The sequence below is a fragment of the Panthera onca genome, chromosome D3, assembly GCF_046562875.1.
Source record: "Panthera onca isolate mPanOnc1 chromosome D3, mPanOnc1 haplotype 2, whole genome shotgun sequence".
Taxonomy (NCBI): domain Eukaryota; kingdom Metazoa; phylum Chordata; class Mammalia; order Carnivora; family Felidae; genus Panthera; species Panthera onca.
Window position 1 is genome coordinate 19,781,151 of NC_138350.1, and position 22,415 is coordinate 19,803,565.

Here is a 22,415-nt window from a genome sequence, read left to right on the forward strand (position 1 = left end):
AAAAAAAACCCAAATAGTTCTCTCCTTAAATCACCTTCAATTTGCAGTAGAAAGGAATATGTATAAAGAAGACTATGCCCCAAATTTCCTCCTTATTGCAGTCCTTTGTTGGATGCAAATATATGTCACATGTATTTTGTGACTTCCCTGAAATAAGAAGACATGTATCCAAACAGAGTCTTTACTCCCCCTCACGGATGGTGAACATCCTTCTTGTAACTAAGGGCTCTCAAAACACCCTGAACAGAGCTTCAGGGTAGGTGGAAGAGCCATTCTCCAGCCTACATGCTTGTAAGGATCAGACTCTCCTCGTCCCCATCACTTTCTGAGCGGCAGTAACTGCAATGGAGACGATGTCCACAGAGATGATGGGGGTGACCCTCACAGGGTCACCAGCTGCTCAAGAGGAAAAATGAATAAAGGTGAAAAGGGAGAACTTTTGTTGTAATACAGCGGCAACGAGTTCATCCCCTGTTATGGTGAGTCTGGGACAGGGAAGGCCTTTTACATTCTGAGAGGGGGTCAGAGGGAAAAATCATGGAACCAACCATCAGTCAGCTAGTGCATGTGTGGTTCCTTTGCAAAAGTTAGTGACCTTGACTAATCCCATTCAACAGGTTTCCTTCTGGTTCTGACGATTTCTTTCTTCATTCTGCAGAAGCTTTTTATTTTGATGTAGTCCCAATAGTTTATTTTTTCTTTGATTTCCCTTGCCTGAGGAGATACCCCTAGAATAATGTTGCTACCGCCAATGTCAGAGAGATAACTGCCAGTTCTCTCTAGAATTGTTATGGTTTCAGGCCTCACATTAAGGTCTTTAATCCACTTGGAGTTCATTTTTATGTATGGGGGAAGAAAGTGGTCTGGTTTCACTCTTTACATGTAGCTGTCCAGATTTCCCAGCACCATTTGTTGACAAGACTGTCTTTTTCCCATTGTGTATTCTTGCCTCATTTGTCAGACATTGACTGGTCATATAATCTTGGGCTTATTTCTGGGATTTCTATTCTGTTTCATTTTTTTGGTCTGTTTTTGTGCCATTACCATACGGTTTCGATTACTATAGTTTCCTAATATAAATGGAAATCTGGAATGGTGATACCTCCAGTTTTGGTTTTCTTTTTCAAGACTGTTTCACTCTTTGGGAACTTTTGTGGTTCCATACAAATTTTAGGACTGTTTGTTCTAGTTCTGTGAAAAAGGCTTTTGGCATTTTGATAGGAATTGCCTTAAATCTGTAGATTGATTTGGGTAGTATAAATAATTTAACAATATTTGTTCTACCAATCCATGAGCAGGGATGTTTGTTCATTTCTTGTGTCATCTTCAATTTCTTTCATCAATCCTTTATAGTTTTCATAGTAAAAGTCTTTCACCCCTTCGGTTAAGTTTATTTTTGGGTATCTTATTATTCTCAGTTCAATCTTCAATGAGATTGATTTCTTAATTTCTCTTCCTGTGGCTTCATCATCAGTGTATAGAAATGCAACAGAGTTCTGTACATTGATTTTGTATCCTGTGACATTACTGAATTTATTTGTCGGTTCTGACAGTTTTTTGGTAGAATCTTTAGAATTTTATATATGGAGGCAGGCCGATCAGAGAAGATGGCCACATAGGAGGATGCTGGGCTCACCGCATCCTGCTGATCACTTAGATTCTGCCCATATCTACCTAAATAATCCAGAAAACCACCAGAAGGCTAGCAGAATGGACTCTCCGGAGTCAAGCATAGACAAGAGGCCCATGGAAGAGGGTAGGAAGGGTGGAGAGGCGGTGTGACCTACACCAACTGATGGGAGGGAGCTGGGGCGGTGGAGGGGCAGCCAGCCCACCCAGCAAGACAGAACCCCCGAGTCTGGCTTGCAAATTGGAGGGGCCAGATTCGGTGAGTTCTGACAGCTAGCAGGACTTGACATCTGGAATGTTAAAAGTCAACAGCCCTGCTCTCGGCCAGTGGGGAGGGCAGGAAGACACCAAGAGGGAGAGTTGTTGAGCCCCGGCAGACAGAGTTCACCTCCCGGGGAACAAAGGCTCTGGCCACCGCCATCTCCCTCTCCCATCCCCAGCCGAACTCCCTAATGGAACCAGTTCCTGTCACCAAACTTGCTTCCACCACGCAAACACCCAGCGCTGTGCTTCTGTGGATCCATCCCTTTGATGAGTCTGCCTGCTTCCCTCCTGGTGCTGCAGGGACCCTCCTGCAGGGGACCACTGACAGCAAACCGAGCTGAGCCTGTCCCTTCTGCCCTGGTGCACTTTTCGGATGCACCCGGGCTAATACGCCAGATCCCATCTAAGCAGCACCGCTAGCCTGGTAGTGTGCAAGTAGCCCAGTCAGGGGCCACACCACTCCACAGTGAGTCCTGTCCCTGGGAAAAGGGCAGATAAGGTACACATCAGTCTGACTGTGGCCTCAGGGGTGGGCTGGGGGCAGACATCAGGTCTGACTGCAGCCCCGTCCACCAACACAAGTTATTCCAGACAGCACAGAGGAAGAGCCCTGCAGTTCCACACCACTCCAGGGACTATCCAAAATGATGAAATGGAAGAATTCTCCTCAAAAGAAACTCCAGGAAGGAGCGACAGCTAACGAATTGATCAAAAACTGTTTCAGCAATATAACGAAACGTGAATTTAAAATAATAGTCATGGGGCGCCTGGATGGCGCAGTTGGTTAAGCGTCCGACTTCAGCCAGGTCACGATCTCGCGGTCCGTGAGTTCGAGCCCCGCGTCAGGCTCTGGGCTGATGGCTCGGAGCCTGGAGCCTGTTTCCGATTCTGTGTCTCCCTCTCTCTCTGCCCCTCCCCCGTTCATGCTCTGTCTCTCTCTGTCCCAAAAATAAATAAAAAACGTTGAAAAAAAAATAAAAAAAAAATAAAATAATAGTCATAAAATTAATCGCTGGGCTTGAAAAAGGTATACAGGACAGCAGAGAATCTATTGCTACAGAGATCAAGGGACTAAGAAACAGTCATGAGGAGCTAAAAAGTGCTATCAATGAGGTGCAAAGTAATATGCAGGTGACCACAGCTCGGATTGAAGAGGCACAGGAGAGAATAGCTGACTTAAAAGATAAAATTATGGAAAAAGAGGAAGCTGAGAAAAAGAGAGATTAAAAAAAAAAAAATCCAGGAGTGTGAGGGGGAGAATTAGAGAAGTAAGTGATGCAATGAAGCACAACAATATCCGTATAATAAGAATTCCAGAAGAGGAAGAGAGAGACAAAGGGGCTGAAGGGGTGCTTGAACAAAACATAGCTGAGAACTTCCCTGATCTGGGGAAGGAAAAAGGCACTGAAATCCAAGAGGCACAGAGAACTCCCTTCAGACATAATTTGAATCGATCTTCTGCATGATGTATCATAGCAAAACTGGCAAAATACAAGGATAAAGACAAAATTCTGAAAGCAGCTCGGGATAAACACACTCTAACATATAAAGGGAGTCCGATAAGACTACTGACGGATCTGTCTACTGAACTTTGGCAGGCCAGAAAGGAATGGCAGGAAATCTTCAATTGACGAATAGAAAAAATATGCAGCTGAGAATACTTTATCCAGCAAGTCTGTCATTCAGACGAGAAGGAGAGACAAAGGTCTTCCCAAACAAACAAAAGCTGAAGGAATTCATCACCACTAAACCAGCCCTACAAGAGATCCTAAGGGGGATTCTGTGAGAGAAATGTTGCAAGGACCACAAAGTACCAGACACATCACTCCAAGCATGAAATCTACAGATATCACAGTGACTCTAAACCCATATCTTTCTGTAATGACATTGAATGTAAATGGACTAAATGTTCCAACCAAAAGACATAGGGTATCAGAATGGATAAAAAACCAAGAGCCATCTATTTGCTGTCTTCAAGAAACTCATTTGAGACCTGAGGACACCTTCAGATTGAAAGTAAATGGATGGAGAACTATCTATCATGCCACTGGAAGTCAAAACAAAGCTGGAGTAGCCATGCTTATATCAGACAAACTAGACTTTAAATTAAAGGCTGTAACAAGAGATGAAGAAGGGCATTATATAACAATGACAGGGTCTCTCCATCAGGAAGAGCTAACGATTATAAATGGCCATGCACTGAAGACGGGAGCCCTCAAATATATAAAACAATTCATCACAAACATAAGCAAACTTATATTTTTTTAACTTTATTTATTTTTGAGACAGAGAGAGACAGAGCATGAATGGGGGAGGGTCAGAGAGAGGGAGACACAGAATCTGAAACAGGCTCCGGGCTCTGAGCTGTCAGCACAGGGGCCCGATGCGGGGCTCGAACTCATGGACCGCGAGATCGTGACCTGAGCCGAAGTCAGCGCTCAACCGACTGAGCCACCCAGGCGCCCCTACCCTTTCAATTCATATATTTACACACATGTTCATAGCTCCCTTTGCATTTTTCCCTATATCATCCTCTGGCCTGAAAACAGGGACAATTGCCTCTTGTTCTCCTTAGTGTGTATGCCTCTCATTGTTTGACTTGCCTTATGGTTTGGTCAGGCACATCCAGTCCCATGGCTAACAACAGTATTGAGACTGGACATGATGACCTTCGTTGCTATCCTGGGGGGAAAGTTTTCAGTGCTTCACTTCAGTGTGTGTAAGCTGTGGTGTTTCATCATTTTCGTTATCAAGCTGAGGATGTGCTCCTCTACTTTCATTCTGTGAGAAACGTTGCCTTTTCATGCATTCATTCATTCATTCATTCTTGCTCTTTGTCCTTAATAGGTTTTGAATTGTGTAAAATGCTTTTTCTGTATTGATTGATACAATCAATACAGGTCCTCCAGGTCCTCCAGGTCCTGATTGGACACACCTGCCATATCCCCACAGGAAACAAGGGGGCCCAGACCTGGGGCCTCCTGTCAGTGCAGGGCTGGCAGCTGGATCCCCCGTCCTGCAGAAACCCTTAGACATGATCACACAGCAGCCCCTGCTACTTTCCGGGCAAACGTCTCATTCTTTTCCACTTTCTTGTTCTTTCCCACTGCTCCCAATGCTCTCCTTTACCTGCATCCCTGATGTTTGTGCTTCCACCACGTGAGACAGACCCTTCAGAGAAAGATGGAGGTGCAGTCCTGGTGCACTCTCCCTGAACCGGGTTCTTCCTTGGGCGGGGCTATTGTGGGAAGGACAGGAGCAATCTTGACCCAGGACAGTCTAGGAATCCCGGTGGAGCTGATGACAAGATACTGGGAACAGAGAGCAGGGGATCTGCCCCCACAGGGGGCTTCTAGGGTGCAGGCTGACTCTGGGTGATGAGTGTGAACAGGAACATGCTGAGTGGTCACAAACCTTCACAGAGGAGGACACATAGATTATGGAAATCTGTGCCTTTCTGGAGCATGGCAGAAAGGACTCCACAAACTCTGATGAGGCTGCTGAGGATGGGGACTGAGCAGGGCCCGGGAGTCCAGTAGGACCACTGCGGGGCCATCCTGCAACCTGCCATCCCTGTGCTGGGAGTCTTTTCATTCCAGCTGGGCTTCTCCTGGTCAGTGCTGCTCATTAGAGATTTAGTTCTGCAGGAAGTTCTAAGACAGATTTTGGGGCAAGGAGAAATAGAAGGCAACCCCGGGGGATGGTTGGAGGAAGATGACAGAAGAGAAAACAGGAAGGGTAAAATGGGTTGTGTCTCCAAGTGGAACAGAGGGAGGTAACTGAATGGACCCCATGCTGTGGGAGAAGGACTGATGGTCCAGAGAGTTAGGTGGCTAGAGGGTGATGCCCACAGAGACAGGAATGCCTTGACTGACACAGGGGAAGTCAGATGGGAGAGCAGATGGAGGGCAGATGATGGGTCTGTTGTCCCCGTGTCAAACTGAGACCACGGTGTGACATGTTGAGAGGCGTGGAAACATCACAGACAACCAGGGCTGCAGCGACGCCTTCTGTCCCCCATAGGAAGGATGTGGGTGTTACAGTATTTGCCTGACTGACGGCTTGGCCTGCATAACTTATTCAGTTGGTCTCCATCAGCAGATTAGTGAATGACAACATGGCTCTTAATGTCATTTGAATAAGCATCTCACAGGGAGCAGGTTGCTGAGGTTGCTGGCTCTGACCATTTGTTGATATATTTAGGTGCTAAACCCTCTCCCCTTCATTATATGTGCAGATGTGGAAAGGAAGCCCAGTCTTGGGGGTCACACTGGTGAGATGGACACACACTGGGAGAGATGGGATAGGCACATCGGGATGAAACACTGCACAGCAGAATCAGGCTGGGGAGCCTCCCTTCCCATGGTGGTGTTGACCATCCTCCCCCTCGCTTGCTCCCCTGCTGCTCAGGGCTGAGACATTCTGAACCCTGGTTGCACTTCTCCATAGATTGAGATCACTGTGGAATGCCACTACCCGGAGACAGCATACAGTGCTAATCTGCCTCATCCTCAAGCTGGCCCCTGTGATGATGAGGACGGCTTTGTTCCTGGAGATGGACCTGGAGAAGTGATCAAGGACCTGAGACAGGTGATTGTTTATGGTAGATAAGGGGGTGGGCACCCCTGCCTGGAGTCTGTTGGTACCAGCCAGGGAAGTTACTGATAGATACTGACCCAGAGCTAAAGCCACAGGTGAGTGTCACCATGCCTCCTGCAGACACTGACTGTGATGGCTCTTGGATAACCACAGTATGAGAATTGGTTCCTAAAACCAAAAGGAGGCACATGTGTTATTAGGAGAGGCAAGGGTCACCCTGAAACCTTGATTTTATGTGCCCTCCAAGAAAGCAGGGTCTCTTCCCCTGACCTGAACCATAAGCAAGGAACCTGAGAAGAAGCACCATCCAGGCCATGGTGGGGATCCTCACAGGTCTTGCCTCCTCAGGTTCTTGGGTTGGGTTGGGGTCTCCTCTGGGCCTTTTCATGCCTGCAGACCTATGAGGAGGAGAGGTGCTTCATGCAAATTAACTTCCTCTCTTTTACTGCCCCTTGGTCACCCTGATGTCCCCTGGGGAAGACCTTGAAAGAGGCATATACTGGGACTACACAGACTCAATGACTGCAGGGATCCTGGGACACTGAGTGGCAGGGTGACATCTTGCCCCGAGTCATCTCCTCCATGTCCCTGGTGGCCTCAGTCTCAAGTGTTTTCCCTGGAAAGGCAGACTGAGGGCATGCATCTGCTTCTCACATCCTGCCCATGCTTCTAGTTCATTCCACATGTACCCCATCCCTGGGAATATTTTCTGCCCTCCCCAGTGAAATGGCCTCTTGTCTCTTTGGAGAAACTTAGTGGTCAGTCCTCCAGGAGTGAGTCCCCTGGAAATTTCAAAGCCCACGCTGGGTATGAACAAATAGGGTCTCTTCTGACTCAGTCCTAGTCCCTGTCTCCTGATAGCCACGGGGCAGAAGACCAGAGGTGGGGGAGTCTACACCAGAGGCACCCCAGGCTGTGGAAGTCACCCTCATTTGCTCTTGGAAGCCATCTATTATCTGAAGTAGCAACAATGTAACTGCTGGTTTTGAGGGGAAGGTAATGATATCACCATTAAATTATGAGATTTCTCCAAACATCAGGGAAAAAAAGAATCTGAACGAAAATGACACTGTCTGAAAACATTGTGTGACCATCCCGAGGCATTATAAATACCCTTGCCTTGTGTAGTCGCTATGCAGCAGAAAGAACCCAAAGGGTGGCCGGGGAAATGGAAAAACATACAATTTCTGGAGAATAGGTGAAAGAAAAGCCACAAAATTGGACTTCATCCCACTGTGGAATAAGAATGTGATCCAATGCTCATCTCTGAATGGTTAGTAGATTGTTTCGTGATACGTATACGGCCATTGCTTTCTTTGCCATCAACTGTGTTCAGAGACTTAACTCACATCAGACGTGAAGATTTATAGTAAATTCGGGGCACCTGGGTGTCTCAGTCCGTTAACCATCTGACTTTCGATTTCAGCTCAGGTCGTGATCGCACAGTTCCTGAGTTCAAGCCCTGCATCGGACTTTCTGCTATCAATGCCAAGCCTGCTTCTGTTCCTCTGTTTCCCTGTCTCTCTGCACCCCCTCAAAAATAAATAAATGTCAAAAAAAGATTCATATTAAATCCAATTCTATTAGCCAAAATTATTCTTGAGACAGTGGTTAATGTGTAATTATATACATCAGATTTCAAGATGAAGAAGAAGACCTAAAACTTAAGAGAAAAGTTATCAATTCACATCCATCACTGCAAAATGCTGAAGCACATGAGAAGTCACAGAATAATCTGAATCTTATCTGTGACTATTGCAGATAATGGAAGCTGTATGTATTATGTATTTCATCCAGAATTCCGATATCCAGTGTTTTCCACAACAAAAGTAACCTTAAAATGTCCATACTACCCAAAACAATCTATAGATTCAAGGCTTCCTATGAAAATTCCTATGATATTTTTCAACAGAAATAGAAAAAAAAGTCCTGACTTTTGTATAGAGGCAGAAAAAGACCTAAAATTGCCCAAGCTATCTTGAGAAAGAAGAATAAATATCTGGAGGCACCATACTTCCTGCTTAAATTTATAACAAAGTTCTAGGAATACAACAGTATGAAACTGGCCTAGAAAGCCACACATAGATAGATGCCACAGAATACAAAGACCAGAAGGTAATGCAAGTTCCCCTTGACCACCAGGGAGCAAGTACACTGAAAACAGGGCCTTTGCAAGGTTCCTAGAGGAGAAGTGACACGGAGTTTGGAGGGGATTCAGATAGGCATATACATGAATCATACAGCAGGTGACCCAATCGAGATCCTAAGGTTCTCAGTGGTGTTCCTGACACACTCTGGGAGAGAAAGCTGGTATTCTTGGACACCTTGCAATGGGACACATTGGTACGCATGCCATGGTGGTCAGCATGCATCCACATGGTCAATCTGGGGTAAGAAGCCCAGCCTAAAGACTGTCTCAGCCGCGTCAGGCCACATCTGCCAAGAGCCCCCATGGGAGCTGCCCTCTGCCCTCTGCTGCTTCCTGCATTGGCATGGGTTCCTGGGGCCTGGCTCCTCTGCCATTCCAGATTACCCATTCCCCTGTTGGGTGCTCGGGATGATGAAAAAGCTCTGGAAATGGACAGTTGTGGTGGTTACAAACATTGTGAGTATACTCAGTATCTCTGAATTGCACAATACAGAGTGATTAAAATAATAAATTTTGTTGTGTTTATTCTCATCACTATAAATTATCAGTTCAAAATCAAATTATATGTAAGAAGCTGTACTAATACAAATATCCTTCTTGTCCTGGTATGTGGTACCCTATTCTAACTTATCATCATCAGTAAAACTTGACAGTAATGTTTAAAATTATTTTTCCTATAGATTCCACATATAAATGAGATCATATAGCATTTTTTCTTTCTCTGTAGGGCTTATTTCTCCTAGGGTAATATCTGGCAGGTTCGTCCATGTTGTCACAAATGGAAGAACTTCTTTCTGGAGAGACATAGGACTGGACTTCTTTGTGCACAGATAGGGGACATCCTGCCCTGTCGCCCCACAGCCTCCCTGCTGCTTGGATCACTGATGAGCCCTGATGTCACAGGAGAAGAGAGGAGGACAGAGTCAGGGCCTGGGAATTCAGAAAACCAGCCACAGGGGTACCCAAAGTGCCTGATGGTGTCCGCTTTGGTAAATTCACATCTGTAGGATCTACTTCCCACCTTCCCAAGAGCAGACCCAGCATTTTGTAGCAATGATGGAGCCCTGCATGTTGCCTTCACAAGCACCACTGAGAGTTTTGCTGACAACTAAAGTTTCTCCCCTGGCTAACCACCCCCCGCCCGACGTCACAATTTAAGGGGCAAGTAGCTGGCCTGGTTACCCAGCCAGCTCTGTGCCTGCTATTTCTTCTGTTGTGAGTCTTCCCTCGGCACCAATCTTATTTACTACATCCTACCTGGAACACACAGCTATTCAGCCAGCTCTGAGCATAGGAGCTTGGAGGGAAGGGAGCTTCTGCCCCAATCCCTGGAGGAACAGAGTCCACATTCTGGAGGACTGTCCACCTGCTGCGATGGTCCAGACTCTGACTAGAAAACTAAGACAGTGGATGTGCCTTTGTAAAGAGAAAGAGGGCCAGCTCAACACTCTCTGAGCTTTACACTTTAACCACCAGACAAAATGTCTGCAATGTTGTGGCTTTCTTTGTTGCCTGTTTGTTTGTTGGGTGGTTTGTTTTCATGACAGTACAAAGAGTTTGAATAGGACACAGATGAGGAAGGGTATTGTGACCTAGAAGCTACTTCCAAAGACAGTGAGTGTGCATTCAAGTTATTTTCAACTGGAAGAGAGTCAGAGTGCAGGGATGTGAGCAGGCTGAGATATTTGTCCCACTTCCCCATGAGTTCGTGTCACTGTGACCAGCACTACTGTGCCAGATTGCACAGTAATAGTCAGCCTCGTCCTCAGGCTGCAGCCCAGAGATGAGCAGAATCCCTGCATTGGCCGAGGCATCTTTGGATCCGGAGAAGCGGCTGGGGACCCCAGGTCCCAACTGTGTACTGGAGTCTGAGTAGTAGTACAGGAGATACCGGGGAGGGCTCCCTGGATTCTGTTGGTACCAGTATATGTTATAGCTTCCAACATTGATGTCCCTGCTCAGGGTGCAGGTGAGTCTGGCTGTGGCTCCCAGAGATGTAGAGAGGGAGGCTGGCTGAGTCACGACAGGCTGGGACAGGGAACCTGCAAACACAGACACAGCAGAGGGAAGACAAGGGACAGGGTACATGAGATTAGGGAGCTGAGCCACAGGGATTTGACTCTGGCTGCGGGTCCACCCTGGTGCCCTGGATCCTATCCCTACCTGTGCAGTGACAGAGGAGCATGAGGAAGACGGGGATCCAGACCATGGTGACACACCCCCTTCTTAGGCCACAGAGCTGGGGCTGGACTGCCCCTGGCCTGTCTTATCCCCTGTCCACAGGGCTACAGAGGTGGGGCTGCTCATGCAAATGAGACCCACACCCACCTCTTCTCCATGTGCACACACAGGGTCTGTGGACCTTGGACACAGAGACTTACTGATGCACTGGGTTCCCCCTGGGTGGGCCTGGAAGCAGCAGCTTTGGGGACCACACACAACCCCAGGTCCAGGGACTCCTCCAGGTTCTGACCAGACACACCTGCCCTGGCCCCACTGGACGCAAGGGGCCCAGTCCTTGCTTTCTGTCAGTGGAGGACTGCCCAGCTGGATGCCCCTGTCCTGCAGAAAACCCCAGACACAGTGTCACAGTGCCCCCTGCTGGTCTCTGGGTGAACCTCTCCTTTCCACCGCTGGCTTCCCTGATGCCTGTGTTTCCATAACCTGAGAATGACCCTCCTGGGAAAGAGAAAGGTCCTGCTGTGCAGGAATTTGTTCTGTTCTCAGTATAAGAGGTGTTTATATCCTTTTTCTAAAATCATTTATTTATATTGTGGGTCTAATCTTCCAGGTAGGAAAGGTCTACATGATGCCCAATGAAACCCTTTGAGGGGTCTCTACTTAGGCACTCAGAACCATAATACTCATAAAATTACCAAAAGACAGAGGACATACATACAGGGATACTGCCCATGTGCATGTGCGGTGTGCACGGGAATCGGGACAAAGAGGTCTGAGCACAGCTGTGGTATGTAAGGTGGGATCTTGTAAGGTGATCCAACTGATGTCCCTGCAGAAGGGAGATAGCCCTGGGTCAGAGGGCAGAACATGTGCCAAGGCCCAAGAAACAGGGGAGGGTGGTGGCTGGTGACCCTGGTGAACATGTCTCCTGGAAGGAAGAGAGATGGACCAGCTGAACACATGAATTCAGATCTCCAAATGGAACAGAAAGACCTGGAAAATAAGTATCCATTTACTTAAACCTGAAATCTGTGTTTCCCCTTTGGGAAAGCACGTGAATGTACATATTGTCACAAAGGCCAAATAGATCCATAATGATACTTCCCATGCACTTGCTAATCCTGCAGATCTGACCTTTTATCCTCACGTTATTATGTCTTCTAATCCTGAGTGGTCCACACGATTGTCAGCGGAAACCCAGCTCTTGTCTCTTCAGGGACCAGTGACATGGTCTTCAGGTGATGGGTGATGCCTGGGAGCTCAGGGTTGGGGTGTCACTAACCAACTGACCTGAGGCACTGTGCAACTCCAAGGCTACTTTTCCATGCTGACCGGGAATAAACAGCCTCCCCCTCAGCCTGAACCAGGGATGTTCAGGGAAGCCAGGCTGCTTGCCCTGCATCCAGAAACTCAGTGGAGACCCCAGAGGGCTAGATGTTTGTTCTTCCATTGAAATGAAGTTTGAGAACATGGCTCAGGTGTTGCTGAAGCCAAGCTTCTGCCTCATTGCCAGCAATGTTACTGTGTCCAGTATAAGAGAACTTGGCCATCGTTCTAGGACCTTGATCACAGACAGTGGCCGAGTAAGCCCTGCCTGGCTCACAGACACTCTAAAGGGACCCAGAGGAGTTTGAGCAGGACAGGAGTCCACTGTGAATGAGAGTGAGGGTTTGGAGCAGAGCTGGCACATCTCCCACCCACCTTGGATGAGGCTGGCTCTCAGCTGTGTGGGGAGGGAGGGAGGTGAGGAGGAGAGGGGCCCAGGTCATGATGGACACGCAGACTCTGACCTCTAAAGCTCTGTTACGGAGACTGGGCTCCCTAAAGTCTCCTTGTATCCAGAAATTCCCATGTGGGTAGAGTTGCTGCACTCAGATACACCCTTGCTGTACGTCTGTCCAGCTCCCGTGCTCTGGGATTTCACAGGTGGAATGAGCCAGAGGAAGAAGAGAGGAGCTAACCTAAGGGCACAGGCAGCCTGGGTGGTGATGAGCCCCAGGTCCTCTCAGGTGAGTATCCTCTAGCGAGCACACTGATGGCTGGCCCCTGGTGGCCCTGACTTCTGTCCCTGATTGCTGGCCAAAACCACATGGATTATTCCATTCTATTGCACATACCTTCACACCCTGAAAACATCCTGTCCTCTGTGACAAAACTGGCATCCCAGTTAGAGGCCCGTGGTTGTCTGGACCCTCGTCACTGAGCTGCTCCTGATGGCTGTCAGGTGCTGGGTCCACAGGTCTGGGCTCACCCATGTGCTTCATACACATGCCCACAGCACCCCTTTCTGGCTCCATTACAGGCGACAAAGCACGTGAAAGGCAATGTGAGTATCGCGCCTCGGGGAAGGAAAGGCCCTCTTGACTCCTGCCAGCTCCACGGCCCCCTCCTCAATATTGGGGGAGATCCCTCACCTCAGGGCCCATCACTAGGCTGCAACCTTCTCACCCCCACCCACCCTTCCATTCCCTACAGCAGCCTCCCTAGATCCTGACCCTCCCTCATGGGTTTACATGAGTGGAGGACAGGGTGACCAGAGACCTGGCCCCTGAAGAATGATGTGTCCTGCGGCTGGCATAGCAGGCAGACAGAAGCCTGGACCGGCCACATCCCACGGCTTGGGAAGGCTGGGGCACTCCTTCTCCCTCTGACCCCAGTTTACTGAGCAGGGTCAGACCCCACGGCCCTCCCCTGGATTCCTCTTCTGTCTACTGCTTGTGGGAATGGGGGAGCCCATCAACAAGGACCACAGGGGAAGGGATTGGAAAGAGGCACCTCTGCCTTGTCAGAAAGACAGAGGTGGATCCCTGGGACCCACCTCTCAGCACAGCTCTTCCAGCAGAACCCGAGCCTGGACCCCTGACCTGAGGATGAGGGGTCTGATGGGGACACAGTCAACAGCCTCTGCCTGGTCCCCTCCTCATGCTCCCCTCTGGCTCCTTGATCATCTATGCAGCACTGAGACATCATCACAGCACATCAGATTCGGGGGTTTCCTGTCAACCCCTCCAATGTTCCAGGTCCACCTCACTGCCTCACCCTTGGTGACTCTCCAGAAACATCTTATTTGTGTTGCTATTCATACTTCTTTGTCCTCTTTCTCTCCCAGGACATTTTCAGCAACATGAGGACGTAGACTGTCCCTAGCGCACTCACGCAGAACTTAAGCCCAAGGGTCATGCCTGGCACATACTTGGTGTTCACCAGAGGGTGTGCAGGGACGCATCTCTGTACAGTTGTCTATCCTGATCAGGAACACATGGAATCTGCCTGCTTCTGACCCAACGGGGACTCAATTCCCAGGACAGCCTGCCCCCAGGTGTGCAGTAAATCCTGCCCAACGGAAGAAAATCAGACAATGTTTTGCAGAGTAGGGTTGGGTTTACGGGCACAATTTGGGAGAACAAGGACACTTTTTCTAGACAAAATTCCCTAGCCTTGTCTAAGACTCCACTATTAGAAGAAATGAACAAAGAAGCAACTCTGTCAGCCAAGGGGTGTGAGCTGCACAGGAAGTCCCATTGCTGAGGGGACAGCAGGTTTGGGTCTCCCTTCCCCACAGGCCTGGAGCAGTGTGTGAGCTTTGAGACTGTGGTCCCACACTGAGCAGTAATAATCAGCCTCATCCTCAGCCTGGAGGCTAGAGATCCCCAAGGAGGCCATGTTCCATGACCTGGAGCCTGAGAGTCTGGACAGGACCCCCGCGGGCCGAGCACTGCTACCATAGATGACAACGTTGGGGACACTGCCTGGAAGCTGCTGGTACCAGGACACACCTACAGCCCCAACATTGCTGCTTCCAGTGCAGGAGATGGTATCAGTCTTATTCACAGGCTAGGACACTGCAGATGGCTGAGTCACCACCGACTGGGCCCAGGACCCTGCAAGTCAGAAGAGAGACACGGGGTGAGAGAGAGGGGTCAGTGGACAGGGCCCATACATGGTTCCACAGTCCTCTCATCTCCAGCCCCGATCCCAACCTCCAGACACCTGTGCAGTGAGCCAGCAGTGTGAGCAAGAGAGGAGCCCAGGCCATGGTGGAGACCCCTGCTCAGCAGTGTGTCCTCAGTGTCCCTCATCTGGGCTCCCAGAGTCTCTCTTATTGCCTCCAGCAGCCCAAGGGGAGGGGGAGACCTTTCAGGCAAACCAGCCCCCTCCCCCTGGCTGGCCAGCCCCAGCCTGAACCCTGAACCTGACCCTTGTCTGGAAATCTCACCCCAGGAGGGGATGGAGCGAAAGCTGTGGGGCCTGACCTGGGGCTCCCCAAGGGCCTGTGAGCACCCACATGCTAAGCCACAGTGAGAACCAGAGCCAGGTGGCTCCCAGCTTGGGATCACAGCACACAATGCTCAGAGACAGGCCTCAGTGCTCCCTGCTGCCTGAGACCCAGACATGCCCATATATTTGGTCTTGCCCACTGAATACTTAAAAACATCAATAGACTTTATGATTTATTGTCACACAAGAATTTAGTGGAAATTCCAGAGTTCCCAAATACACCAACCCCCTCCACCACCATGTCTTTCCCATCATCCAACTCTAGCCTGAGTGTGGTCACTTGTTATACACCATGAAGCAACACTGACAAGTCATTGTCACCCAAAGTCTATATTTACAACAGCAAAGCTCACTCTTGACGTTGTTCACTTAATAGGTTCAAGAGCTATACACTGATATATGTCCATTTTAGAACCACAAAGAACACTTCCACTCCCACAAAAAACCTCTGTGCTCCAGTTGTGCATCCTTCCCTATGCTCAACCCCTTGCAACTACTAATTCTTTTATTGTCTAAATAGATTTGTCTTTTTGGAGAATGTACATCCTTGGAGTCACACAGCGTGCAGCCATTACACTTTGGCTGCTTTCATTTAGCAACATGCAACAAAATGTCCTCTGTGTCTTTTTATGTCTTGGTGCCTCATATCTTTGTAGCTCTGATCAATATTCTATCGTTGGGGTTTCCTCACCTGTCACTTCCTGAAAGGCATTGCAATTGGCTGCTGCCAGGTGTGGGCAGTTATGCATAAAGCCACTGTCCACATACTTGTGCAGGGTTTTTTTGTACACATTGTTTTTAACTCCTTTAGGTAAATACAAAGATGCATGATCCCTGGATTTTAAAGCAAGACAATGATCCAGGGTTTTGTTTGTTTGGTTTTCATTTTTGGGTGTAAAAAAATTTTTTTTTCTTTTTTTTTTTTTTTTTTTTTTTAAATTTTTTTTAACGTTTATTTATTTTTGAGACAGAGAGAGACAGAGCATGAATGGGGGAGGGTCAGAGAGAGAGGGAGACACAGAATCGGAAGCAGGCTCCAGGCTCTGAGCTGTCAGCACAGAGCCCGACGCGGGGCTCGAACTCACGGACCGTGAGATCATGACCTGAGCCGAAGTCGGACGCTTAACCGACCAAGCCACCCAGGTGCCCCTAAAAAAATTTTTTTTATTTACATCCAAGTTAGTTAGCAATAATCATGATTTGGGGAGTAGGATCCAGTGGTTCATCCCTATATAGAACAAGCCGTGCTCGTCCCAACAAATGTCTTCTTAATGCCCCTTGTCCATTTAGCCTATCCCCCCTCCCACAACACCTCCAGCAACCCTTAGGTTGTTCTCTATATTTAAGAGCCTCTTAGGTTTTGTACCCCTCCCTGTTTTTATATTATGCTTGCTTCCTTTCCCTTGTGTTCATCTGTTTTGTATCTTAAATTCCACATATGAGTGAAGTCATATTATACTCGTCTTTCTCTGACTAATTTCGCTTAGCGTACTAACCTCTAGTTCCATCCATGTTCATTGCAAATGGCAAGAATTCAGAGAATCTTCAGTTTTAAAAGAAATTGCCAAAATATTTTCCAAAGTAGCTGTACCATCCTGAATTCCCCTCACCAATGAAATAGAGTTCCGTTGCTGCACATCCTGGCCAGACGTTGGTGTCATCCTGGTTTTGATTTTGGCCATTCTAATGGGTATGTAATACTATGTCATTGCTGTGTTTTTGGGCAATTTCTTACCGACATATGATGTTGGACAGCTTTTCTCAAGCTTATTTATATCACATGAATATCACCTTTGTTGAGATAATCTGCAGTTTTTAGATTGACATTGTTTCCTTACTATTGAGAAGTCTTATCTTTTAAATTAAAAAAAAAAACCCAAATAGTTCTCTCCTTAAATCACCTTCAATTTGCAGTAGAAAGGAATGTGTATAAAGAAGACTATGCCCCAAATTTCCTCCTTATTGCAGTCCTTTTTTGGATGCAAATATATGTCACATGTATTTTGTGACTTCCCTGAAATAAGAAGACATGTATCCAAACGGAGTCTTTACTCCCCCTCACGGATGGTCAACATCCTTCTTGTAACTAAGGGCTCTCAAAACACCCTGAACAGAGCTTCAGGGTAGATGGAAGAGCCATTCTCCAGCCTACATGCTTATAAGTATCAGACTCCCCTCGTCCCCATCACTTTCTGAATAGCAGTAACTGCAATGGAGACATTGTCCACAGAGATGATGGGGGGCCCTCACAGGGTCACCAGCTGCTCAAGAGGAAAAATGAATAAAGGTGAAAAGGGAGAACTTTTGTTGTAATACAGCGGCAACGAGTTCATCCCCTGTTATGGTGAGTCTGGGACTGGGAAGGCCTTTTACATTCTGAGAGGGGGTCAGAGGGAAAAATCATGGAACCAACCATCAGTCAGCTAGTGCGTGTAGGGTTCCTTTGCAAAAGTTAGTGACCTTGACTAATCCCATTCAACAGGTTTCCTTCTGGTTCTGTCGATTTCTTTCTTCATTCTGCAGAAGCTTTTTATTTTGATGTAGTCCCAATAGTTTATTTTTTCTTTGATTTCCCTTGCCTGAGGAGATACCCCTAGAATAATGTTGCTACAGCCAATGTCAGAGAGATAACTGCCAGTTCTCTCTAGAATTGTTATGGTTTCAGGCCTCACATTTAGGTCTTTAATCCACTTGGAGTTCATTTTTATGTATGGGGGAAGAAAGTGGTCTGGTTTCACTCTTTACATGTAGCTGTCCAGATTTCCCAGCACCATTTGTTGACAAGACTTTTTCCCATTCCGTATTCTTGCCTCCTTTGTCAGACATTAATTGGTCATATAATCTTGGGCTTATTTCTGGGATTTCTATTCTGTTTCTTTTTTTGGTCTGTTTTTTTGCCATTACCATACAGTTTCGATTACTATAGTTTCCTAATATAAATGGAAATCTGGAATGATGATACCTCCAGTTTTGGTTTTCTTTTTCAAGACTGTTTCACTCTTTGGGAACTTTTGTGGTTCCATACAAATTTTAGGACTGTTTGTTCTAGTTCTGTGAAAAAGGCTTTTGGCATTTTGATAGGAATTGCCTTAAATCTGTAGATTGATTTGGGTAGTATAAATAATTTAACAATATTTGTTCTACCAATCCATGAGCAGGGATGTTTGTTCATTTCTTGTATCATCTTCAATTTCTTTCATCAATCCTTTATAGTTTTCATAGTAAAAGTCTTTCACCCCTTCGGTTAAGTTTATTTTTGGGTATCTTATTATTCTCAGTTCAATCTTCAATGAGATTGATTTCTTAATTTCTCTTCCTGTGGCTTCATCATCAGTGTATAGAAATGCAACAGAGTTCTGTACATTGATTTTGTATCCTGTGACGTTACTGAATTTATTTGTCGGTTCTGACAGTTTTTTGGTAGAATCTTTACAATTTTATATATGTAGGCAGGCCGATCAGAGAAGATGGCCACATAGGAGGATGCTGGGCTCACCACGTCCTGCTGATCACTTAGATTCCCCCCACATCTGCCTAAATAACCCAGAAAACCGCCAGAAGGCTAGCAGAATGGACTCTCCGGAGTCAAGCATAGACAAGAGGCCCATGGAAGAGGGTAGGAAGGGTGGAGAGGCAGTGTGCCCTACGCAAACTGGTGAGAGGGAGCAGGGGCGGTGGAGGGGCAGCCAGCCCACCCAGCAAGACAGAGCCCCCGAGTCTGGCTTGCAAATTGGAGGGGCCGGATTCCGTGAGTTCTGACACCCAGCAGGACTTGACATCTGGAATGTTAAAAGTCAACAGCCCTGCTCTCGGCCAGTGGGGGGGGGGGGGGGGCAGGAAGACACCAAGAGGGAGAGTTGTTGAGCCCCGGCAGAGTTCACCTCGGGAACAAAGGCTCTGGCCACCGTCATCTCCCTCTCCCATCCCCAGTCGAACTCCCTAATGGAACCAGTTCCTGTCACCAAACTTGCTTGCACCACGCAAACACCCAGCGCTGTGCTTCTGTGGATCCATCCCTTTGATGAGTCTGCCTGCTTCCCTCCTGGTGCTGCAGGGACCCTCCTGCAGGGGACCACTAACAGCAAACCGAGCTGAGCCTGTCCCTTCTGCCCTGGTGCACTTTTCGGATGCACCCGGGCTAATATGCTAGATCCCATCTAAGCAGCACCGCTAGCCTGGCAGTGTGCAAGGAGCCCAGTCAGGGGCCACACCACTCCATAGTGAGTCCTGTCCCTGGGAGAAGGGCAGATAAGGTACACATCAGTCTGACTGTTGCCTCAGGGGTGAGCTGGGGGCAGACATCAGGTCTGACTGCGGCCCCACCCACCAACACAAGTTACTCCAGACAGTACAGAGGAAGAGCCCTGCAGTTCCACACCACTCCAGGGACTATCAAAAATGATGAAATGGAAGAATTCTCCTCAAAAGAAACTCCAGGAAGGAGCGACAGCTAACGAATTGATCAAAAACTGTTTCAGCAATATAACGAAACATGAATTTAAAATAATAGTCATATGGGGCGCCTGGGTGGCGCAGTCGGTTAAGCGTCCGACTTCAGCCAGGTCACGATCTCGCGGTCCATGAGTTCGAGCCCCACGTCAGGCTCTGGGCTGATGGCTCGGAGCCTGGAGCCTGTTTCCGATTCTGTGTCTCCCTCTCTCTCTGCCCCTCCCCCGTTCATGCTCTGTCTCTCTCTGTCCCAAAAATAAATAAAAAACGTTGAAAAAAAAATTTAAAATAATAGTCATAAAATTAATCGCTGGGCTTGAAAAAAGTATACAGGACAGCAGAGAATCTATTGCTACAGAGATCAAGGGACTAAGAAACAGTCATGAGGAGCTAAAAAGTGCTATCAATGAGGTGCAAAGTAATATGCAGGTGACCACAGCTCGGATTGAAGAGGCACAGGAGAGAATAGCTGACTTAAAAGATAAAATTATGGAAAAAGAGGAAGCTGAGAAAAAGAGAGACAAAAAAAATCCAGGAGTGTGAGGGGGAGAATTAGAGAAGCAAGTGATGCAATGAAACACAACAATCTCCATATAATAGGAATTCCAGAAGAGGAAGAGAGAGAGAAAGGGGCTGAAGGGGTACTTGAACAAAACATAGCTGAGAACTTCCCTGATCTGGGGAAGGAAAAAGACACTGAAATCCAACAGGCACAGAGATCTCCCTTCAGACGTAACTTGAATCGATCTTCTGCACGACGTATCATAGCGAAACTGGCAAAATACAAGGATAAAGACAAAATTCTGAAAGCAGCTCGGGATAAACACACTCTAACATATAAAGGGAGTCTGATAAGACTACTGACGGATCTATCTACTGAACCTTGGCAGGCCAAAAAGGAATGGCAGGAAATCTTCAATTGATGAATAGAAAAAATATGCAACCGAGAATCCTTTATCCAACAAGCCTGTCATTCAGACGAGAAGGAGAGACAAAGGTCTTCCCAAACAAACAAAAGCTGAAGGAATTCATCATCACTAAACCAGCCCTACAAGAGATCCTAAGGGGGATTCTGTGAGGGAAATGTTGCAAGGACCACAAAGTACCAGACACATCACTCCAAGCATGAAATCTACAGATATCACACTGACTCTAAACCCATATCTTTCTGTAATGATATTGAATGTAAATGGACTAAATGCTCCAACCAAAAGACATAGGGTATCAGAATGGATAAAAAACCAAGAGCCATCTATTTGCTGTCTTCAAGAAACTCATTTGAGACCTGAGGACACCTTCAGATTGAAAGTGAATGGATGGAGAACTATCTATCATGCCACTGGAAGTCAAAACAAAGCTGGAGTAGCCATGCTTATATCAGACAAACTAGACTTTAAATTAAAGGCTGTAACAAGAGATGAAGAAGGGCATTATATAACAATGACAGGGTCTCTCCATCAGGAAGAGCTAACGATTATAAATGGCCATGCACTGAAGACGGGAGCCCTCAAATATATAAAACAATTCATCACAAACATAAGCAAACTTATATTTTTTTAACTTTATTTATTTTTGAGACAGAGAGAGACAGACCTGAATGGGGGAGGGTCAGAGAGAGAGGGAGGCACAGAATCCGAAACAGGCTCCAGGCTCTGAGTGGTCAGCACAGAGCCTGACAAGGGGCTCAAACTCACAGACCGCGAGATCATGACCTGAGCTGAAGTCGGACGCTTAACCAACTGAGCCACCCAAGCGCCCCAAGCAACCTTATTGATAAGAATGTGGCAATTGCAGGGGACTTTATTACCCCCTTACAACAATGGATAGATCATCTAGACACAGGATCAATAAAGAAACAAGGGCGCTGAATGACACATTGGATCAGATGCACTTGACAGACATATTTAGAACTCTGCATCCCAAAGCAACAGAATATATATTCTACTCAAGTGCACATGGATCATTCTCCAAGATAGATCACAAACTGGGTCACAAAATGGCCCTTCATAAGTATAAAAGAATTCAGATCATACCATGCATACTTTCAGAACATAAGGCTATGAAGCTTGAAATCCACCACAGGAAAAAGTTTGGAAAACATCCAAAAGCATGGAGGTTAAAGATCACCCTACTAAAGAATGAGTGGGTCATCCAGGCAATTAGAGAAGAAATTTAAAAATATATGGAAGCAAATGAAAATGAAAATACAACAATCCAAATGCTTTGGGATGCAGCAAAGGCAGTCCTGAGAGGAAAATACATTGCAATCCAGGCCTATCTCCAGAAACAAGAAAAATCCCAAATACAAAATCTAACAGCACACCTAAGGGAAATAGAAGCAGAACAGCAAAGACACCCCAAACCCAGCAGAAGAAGAGAAATAATAAAGATAAGGACAGAAATAAACCATACAGAATCTAAAAGAACTGTTGAGCAGATCAATGAAACCAAGAGTTGGGTTTTTTTTGAAAAAATAAACAAAATTGATAAGCCTCTATCCAGGCTTCTCAAAAAGAAAAGGGAGATGACCCAAATAGATGCAATCATAAATGAAAATAGAATTATGACAACCAATCCCTCAGGAATACAAGCAATTATCAGGGAATACTATGAAAAATTATATGCCAACAAACTGGGCAACCTGGAAGAAATGGACAAATTCCTAAGCACCCACACACTTCCAAAACTCAAACGGGAAGAAATAGAACATTGAACAGACCCATAACCAGTGAAGAAATTGAATCACTTATCAAAAATCTCCCAACAAATAAGAGTCCAGGAGCAGATGGCTTCCCAGGGGAATTCTACCAGACATTTAAAGCAGATATACCACCTATCCTTCTCAAGCTATTCCAAAAAATAGAAA

The 22,415-nt window shown here is 46.8% G+C and overlaps 1 pseudogene; it reads right to left on the reverse strand.

Moving 5' to 3' along the window:
* Positions 1-298: 298 nt before the first annotated feature.
* Positions 299-10,850, reverse strand: LOC144613825 (immunoglobulin lambda variable 5-37 pseudogene; annotated as a pseudogene).
* Between the last annotated feature and the right edge of the window lie 11,565 nt (positions 10,851-22,415).